Genomic DNA, 7,740 nt, shown 5'->3' on the forward strand with positions numbered 1-7,740 from the left:
TATGACAGGACAAAATACTATACTGAATACTGAATACCATACAGTATTCACTGAACTGCTCCCTCTCACCGCAGCAGCTCTGGCTTAGTTCACATGGCATGTCTTAATGCTCAATTCCAATTTTTCACACAGATCCAATTTTTTTGTTTCACATTACTTTTTAAATGTGACCTATATTTGACCTACATTGATTCCTGTGTGAACAGTCCACGGCCCTGAACGGATGAGACAAAGATGTCAGGACGTCACGTGCAGCGCTCTGTTTACAGTGTTGTGCTGAGAAATGCACCCCTGCCTTGAAATGCACCCCTTTATGTTACTCTGTTCGAAATCTACTATCGCAGCCAAACGAATTAGGAAAACTCTTAACATTTTAGTGTAATTATTTCTGAAGGGAATGGAAAAGAAGAACATCGGCCATTTACACTATTTAAAATACTGTAAATATCCATTTTCTTAGCAACAACCGGCGCACAAATGTGACAATTGTCACACAGTCGCTCTAGAGTGACATAAACTTGCATTAAACGCGACATGACTGTTCAGACGGCGGGCGCGTTGCAAAATATCAGACCTGTATCTGATATAGTACCACCTCTGAAAGCGACCCAGGTTGGATTTTAAAAAATCTGATTTCATGTGACTTTCACTGCCGTGTGAACTAAGCCTATATTTCACTGGGCAGCTGACATACTGGTAGCACAGCAGCATTCAGCAATGTTGGAAATAATACTGAACATCTGCACTCAAGTACAAGTACTGTGACATTGCTAAAATGTAACTCAATTACAAGTAAAACTACTAGTGTTAGAAATATACTTTATGAGTAAAAGTACAAAGTATTCATTGCAAAAACTACTCAGAGTATTAGTTACTTTTAACTGTTAACCCTATAGGGTCTAAGCCTATTTTTTTGCCTTTAGATCCGCCTGGTCTTTTAGTGTAAAAATGCTTGTAAAACATCCCCCCATGATGCACAATAAAGACACCTTTTTTTCAGGATAACCTAAGCTATCAGAATATATAAGCTGCAGTGGTGTCACATTAATGTACAAATAGTTATTTGACCATAAAAACAAAAGAAAAATCCAGGCGGAAATTTAATTTCACTTAATTTTATTCAAAACACAGAGAAAGTACTGGGCCAAGGTTTTTGACATTAGAATATTGTTCTGTCAGGTCCTGGTAATCAGAGGAAAAAAACCAAAAGTCAACAGACAACCAAAACTATTCACATATTTACAAAATAAGTACTTTCGTTTTTTGTCCATAAAAATTATGGAGGTCATGCCTGAAGACAGTTCCTGTCTGCAATGAGACAGAGGGACACATCAGACTCTTCGCACTTCCAGTGGGGAGACTCACTGACCTGCTTCATCAGCCTGCAGTGTATGGAAGTCTTGTTTCTATGCAAAAGTCACCTGATTTTGTCAGTCTGAGCAGAGATTGACACGGATATGTTGTCCCTGTGTGTCCTGACAGAAGGAACCAGAGCTGCATCAGCACTGCTGAGCTGCTGGACAGCTTCCTCATGAAGACTCTGTGAGACAGGGGGGGATGGGCTGTTGTCCTGCAGCAGAGGTGTCAGGCTCTTCACCACTGTAAAACAAACAAAAGAAAGAAAGAAACATGAGATCGTATATAACAAATCAGTGTTTTTCTATTCACTTCTATCACTGAAACCTGCAGACCTGTTCTACACACTCTGTCTGCTGTGTGCTGTATGCAAAGAGTTTATTCATAAAGTAAAACATCTTGTGTTCATGCAGTTATCTACTCTGAGAAACAGTCTCTCACCCCATAAAAGATCCTGTGCTCCCACAGTTTCCTATTCTCCCTCAGAATCACTGCCCCTCACTGAGAATAACTGCCCTCACTGAGAACAACTGCCCTCACCAGCCACCACGCAGCTGTGAAAAACACCTTTATATGCATTCGTGTCTGCATGTCTTTTTTCTATTAGATATCTGCACAAATAAGCACCAAATATACAAATAAGTAAAGAACTACCCATGTACATATATTCATTGTTTTCATATTCATGTCATTCATGTCATACATACTGTAAATAAATACAGGTCACTTACTCTTCAGCTGGATCAAATCCGTCTTGAAAAGCTTCACTCATCTGTCAGATGGTAGTTTTCTGCCCTTCATTTCTTCTCCTCTTCATCATCACTTTGAAGAATCATTTCAAGTGTTTTTTTCCATGGAAATTCACAGTGATGAAGACGCCATTATCCATTGTGTGTCCTCTCTCTCTCTCCTGTGACGCAGTAACACACACACTGTCGTTCCGTCAGAAGTAGGTCAAACATGGCTGCCTGTCGTCGGCTGATCAGCGAAGCAAACACGATGTAGCTCTAAATGACTACATATCCATGATATAATCCATACGTCCTGGACACACGTTTATCCATGTCATCTAACTGCACAAATATCACTCTGCACATTATTTACTTGATAAACTCTCTTCTATTCTTACTCTGAGTGTCTCAGCAGTCCACTGTACAGTGTAGAGACACAAATCGCGGTGATCTAGCGAGTTGTCACACAGTTCACAGAGAATTTGGAGACCTGGACATTTACAGACCTTTACATGTCACATGACCCACATGGCCACTCTGATTGGTCCACAGACACACAAAGCATTATGGGGATGGAGCTAACAGCGAAGCTAAGGACAACAATGGCCGTTTTCAGCGCGGAAAATGGATAAATAATCATAAAAAACGTCCAGTATCATGGGGGATTTAAAGGATTTAAAGGGGAAGGACTCCAAAAAGTCACTGAAGTTCAAGGCTGGATTACAAAGCATCTGGAAGGGCTACCATCATGTCGGACCTGGTTTTCCTAACCGCGCAGGTGTCATCTTTCAGTTGCTTTTTAAAGTAAGTCTCTAGCACACAGCACTGCGGAGCTATAATCCATTTAGTAAAAAGAGTGCTTTTGTATCGTCCACGATACATTGGACCCTATCATGTAACCTCTGCAAACTAACTTTGTTAATTTTGTGTGTTTTCCTGAACCAATAGTTGAAAATGCTAACAATCAAATAATCATTGATAATTTATAAGATACAGAGCATGTTTAATTTTCCTTATTCAATAAATGTCTCCACCAGACAAAACAAAGTTAAATGAGGTGCAGTTACTGCCATGTTTATTGATTGAATATCAGTGAATACATTTTTAATGGTTATGGTTAAATTCAGCTATTAATTGATTAATGATTAAACATTACTCTTGGTCCAAATGTGTGTTGCTGCAGCATTGTGCTTTGTTTCTCATTTGTTTGTCATTGTTTTCATTGGCCTGTTTGTGATCTGATCACCTTTGCTGGAGCCACAATAATATTTTTTTATTTGTTTTGTTTTTGGTTTAATTAATGTAGAGATGCAGTTTTGTTGTTTAGGGCAGAAAAAATGCAGGTAATATAGCTAAGAGGCAGGTGATGAGCAGCAGGTGTGTGAACAGGGCAAGCAAACAGTTTTTTGACTGTGTGTGGCAGCATGGAAAAATGGGCAACGTGTTGGAAATTAAACAGCTGAATGGATACTCACCTGTGATGGACACTGAACCAGTTAAATGGAAACCTGGCTGAGACGAATAATGGATGTGTAATGATTTACCTGTGTGAAGGTCACCGCACCCAAAGAAATATAGAAATAGACATTGGTTTATTGTTGTTGCCAAGTACATGCATCCGAACAAATTCTCCTTGTTCGCCCCTCAATGGCTTTAAATGTAATGTTTGGGTTTTTTTAATTGAAAGATTCTACAACCTTATTGGCTAATAAAATGCAGATGAAAGATTTGGATAATCCAATTGTACTCAGTACTCAACTATGATTTTAAAATTAACTAAGTAGACTGCATCTTGTAATGCATACTTAAGTACAAGTAAAAGTGCAGATTTGAAAATGTACTCATAAGTATAAGTGCAAGTATCCCAAAAATGACTTACTCACAGTAATTTGAGTATTTGTAATTAGATACTAGGCATTCAGTGATGATTTGCTATTTGTCGTGACATGTGACCAAATAGTGCTGTGGGCGGGACATTGAGCAAGCTTAGGTTATAAATGCTATGGTGTGTGGCATTGATTTATGCTTCATACTTGTCCCTTTACAAATAAACTAAACTATAAATATAATAATAATAATAATATATCTAATGTAGTATGCTGAATTACTGTACAGCAGGTGGCCTGGTAGCTCATTTGGTAGAGGTTTTGCCCCACGTATCGAGGCTGTGAATCCTCTACAGTGACTGTGGGTTTGACACCTGCCTATGGCTCTTCGCTGCATGTCATTCCCCTACTCTCTCTCCCCCCGTTCCTGTCATCTTCAGCTGTCAATTAAATTAAAAAATTAAAAATTATTATTGTTGTTGTTATTATTATTATTATTATTATTATTATTATTATTATTATTACTAAAACTGTGACTCAAAACCACAATACACTCGAACCAAGTTTGTGAGTTTCGTGATCAATTGGACCCCTACCTGCAATGGGTACTTACAGGGTAACCTGCAAAAAAGTTGTGTAATGTGTAAAAATGTATTTATTTAAATTCACAGGTACATGCCCAGATAAAAATGAACTAATTGTGGCAGTCAACAGGTGTGAATAATATAGAACCTGGATAAATCAGAAGTAAAAAATGTGTGCAGTGTTTCTGACATTTAAATATCAAGTCTAATCAACCACCAAGATTGTATTGTGAAAGTCTACAACATTACCTTTGATGAGCCCACTATCCGGTCAAATTATGAGATGTCACTGTCTGATCTGACAATGATATGGGCTGGCAAATGACTGAAAATGGATGATAGAAAGCCCAGGCCAGGTATTTGGGAAAAAAATATTGTGAGATCAGAGACTGAATAACTTTGCCAGTGGCTTTGGTGCTTGTAAAAAGTGCCAAAAAGTATTAGCATTTGATAGCCTGAGCACATCTTTGTTGAGGAAATGTGTTGTAGAAATTGTTTCCCCTAGGTCCACTTCTTTAGGGGTTCACTACTCCAGAGCTCCAGTCAGAGAACTTCAGTGGAGTCATCAGTCCTTTGTGGACTTTAGGTGTTTACTGCACATCTGTGACGTGTTCCTGCTAGCCTGCATTAACTAAAAGTATTTAAGGACTGTAAGATCAGCATACTCTTTGTGACTATGTGAATTAGGGCTGGGCGATATTGCCCTAAAATAATATCATAATATTCCAGGTTATTCTGCCATAAAGATAAGACAAAATACTGAATGCTTTGGTTTAGAATGCACAATAGCTGTTGAGCTTCCCTCACAGGATTTTTGGCTCCCGTATGCACAACCTGGTGCTTCTTCTTGAAGTGATATATTAGTTTGTTGTGTTGCTCTCTTTGGCAGTCTTCCTGCATATCATAAATTTTACCATGGTTTGTTGTATGTCTGATCTTTTGTAACCAAACTACTTCCATACTACTGAGGTCGCTCCGATTTTTTAAATTAAATCCTCTACCGTGGAGCTGGTAGAAATGTTTCTTTTACTGTCAGCCACGATTGTTGTTGCTGTGTTTAACAGTGTTACATCATTCTGTCAACACATCAGAATTATCACACGATATCAGAATATGAATTTTCTGTCATTGAAAAAAAATTATATCATGAACGATATGATATGCCACAACCCTGATGTGAATACTAAACAACCACAATCACACCATTAACTATGTGCTCAAAGTATTACAGGGCAAGCTAGCACTATCTACTGCGGAGTCCACATGTACAAGGGTATTTTTAAAAACATTGCTTTTTCTATGTGTTTGGGCCTTTTGTTCACACACAAACAGCAGTCACTGAAAACTGAGCTTTTTGAAAACTCCTGCCAAGATGAAGGTCTTAAAATACTCAATATTCAGTGTTATTGTGCAGGCAAAGAAACCAGAGTTTTTGTGTTGTAACATCAGAGTGTGTACCACTGTCTCCTTTGTTTGATATCAGTCTGAGTTTATATCTCCATGGTCATCATGTTTGTGCACATGAGAGTTTATTTCTGAAAGACGATGAATGGCAGGGAAACTTGATCAGCCTGTTCAACCTCAGCGAAAGATTACATTCACGTGTAAGAATGAGCAACAAAAATGATGAGCCCAGTGGATGCCTGTTGTACCATATTTCTGCATCCAGGCCATATCAAAACACAGAGCCTGAAGTGAATACCACATTTACTGGCATATGGATGCATTTTGCATGTGCTATTTAGCATTAAGCTCACAGCTAAGTAACTGTCAAATGCAATTTAAAGAACAGCCCAACAAAAAGATAATATGGCTACGTGTTATAATACTGTATTTGAGTCTGCACATTGCCAGAATGGATATAACAAAATGTATATTTAGAAAGACACAAACACACATTGAAAGTGCACTGATGGGGAAGAAGTAGAAAATGCTGCAAAAAATGTTTTAATATAACATTATCCAGAGGATACTCTGAACTGCAGCTCACATTACAGTCTGCCTTCTGTTTACAATGGCATGTGCATATGTGTAAATTTTCATGTGTTCAGACAGCTTTTTTTCTAAAAACATGCCAAAATGCTTGTCTGGACAGAGATTGTTTTTATAACAGCGCCTTTAAAGATATTTGTGTATGTGCAGACTAAATTTGTGTGCAAGTCTATTTACGATAAACAGCTGCAGTAGCGCAGGTGTTCTACCACTTGACAACACAAGTGAATGACTGTTTGTCAGGTGAAAACTTGGAGGAGATCATGTGATGGGTTGACTGTGCATGAGCAATGGGGCTTCAGCTTGTTCACACATACCACTGGACCCATCATCTGAAATCTTTTTATGCACATTTGACTGGATGCTCACAGACTCCCTGTAAAACCTGGATATGAAACAAGGCTTACATACTAATATTGTTGGGGACTAACTAATTCAAATACAAAATGAATGCAAATGTAATCTGTAGGGCTGTCCCTGACTAAGATTTTCTTAGGTCAAATCAAATGTTGGCGTCCTACACAAATATTCGACAATTCGTCTGTTTTTGTTTTTCTTTTTTTTCCCACAGCACAGATCACCACACTAAATTCCTATATAGGCCTGAGTATGTTGTACCAGTTAGACTCATGATTTTATGCTTTTCTTCATAATCTGTGATGTGAAAATACCAGATTTTTACACAGTCAGAGAAAGTAAAATTATGTCCTCTTGTAGTTAAGCAAATCAGCAGACCCGTGGAGTGTCTCTCCTGAGGCTGCAGCTGCTGAGTGCTCCTTTACATTGTGAATTAATTATTTATTTGGACCAAACCAGAGTTGGTGATTGTTGGGACAGTGGAAATTTGAACAAAGGCGTTTTTGGTGAGTTTTATTTAGTTTCTGTAAGTCTGAATGAAGCTGACAATGATGCAATAGGATTCTATTGAGTTTGGTAAGGTCAATTAAGTTGTTTCTGGTTTAACAAAACATATCTTACTTTTACACTATCTTACTTAAAATAAGGTCTCTCAGTGTTGTGATACTTTCCATAATGTTGTCAGATACTAATAACAAAAACAAGAGCAAACAATGAGCAAACAAGCAGGCATCACCTGCTCTGCACACTCCATGGGTGTGATCTGGTGACAGTGCATCACACTGCACTTACTTTCTATCACTCTTCTCTGCTTCCATCACAGTTGACTGTATGAATCTCAGTCAACTATGGTGGCTCCTACTGATGATTCAAATAACTGACTATCAGGGGACA

The 7,740-nt window shown here is 38.3% G+C and overlaps 1 long non-coding RNA gene across 1 annotated transcript; it reads right to left on the reverse strand.

Moving 5' to 3' along the window:
• Positions 1-1,087: 1,087 nt before the first annotated feature.
• On the reverse strand, positions 1,088-2,860 carry LOC146318493 (uncharacterized). Its single transcript, XR_014771677.1, has 2 exons — positions 2,088-2,860; positions 1,088-1,599 (listed from the first exon to the last, which is right to left on the reverse strand). It is a non-coding gene; the product is annotated as an uncharacterized LOC146318493 (long non-coding RNA).
• Between the last annotated feature and the right edge of the window lie 4,880 nt (positions 2,861-7,740).

Source organism: Lutjanus erythropterus, chromosome 12, assembly GCF_056507025.1.
Source record: "Lutjanus erythropterus isolate fLutEry1 chromosome 12, fLutEry1.hap2, whole genome shotgun sequence".
Taxonomy (NCBI): Eukaryota; Metazoa; Chordata; class Actinopteri; order Lutjaniformes; family Lutjanidae; genus Lutjanus; species Lutjanus erythropterus.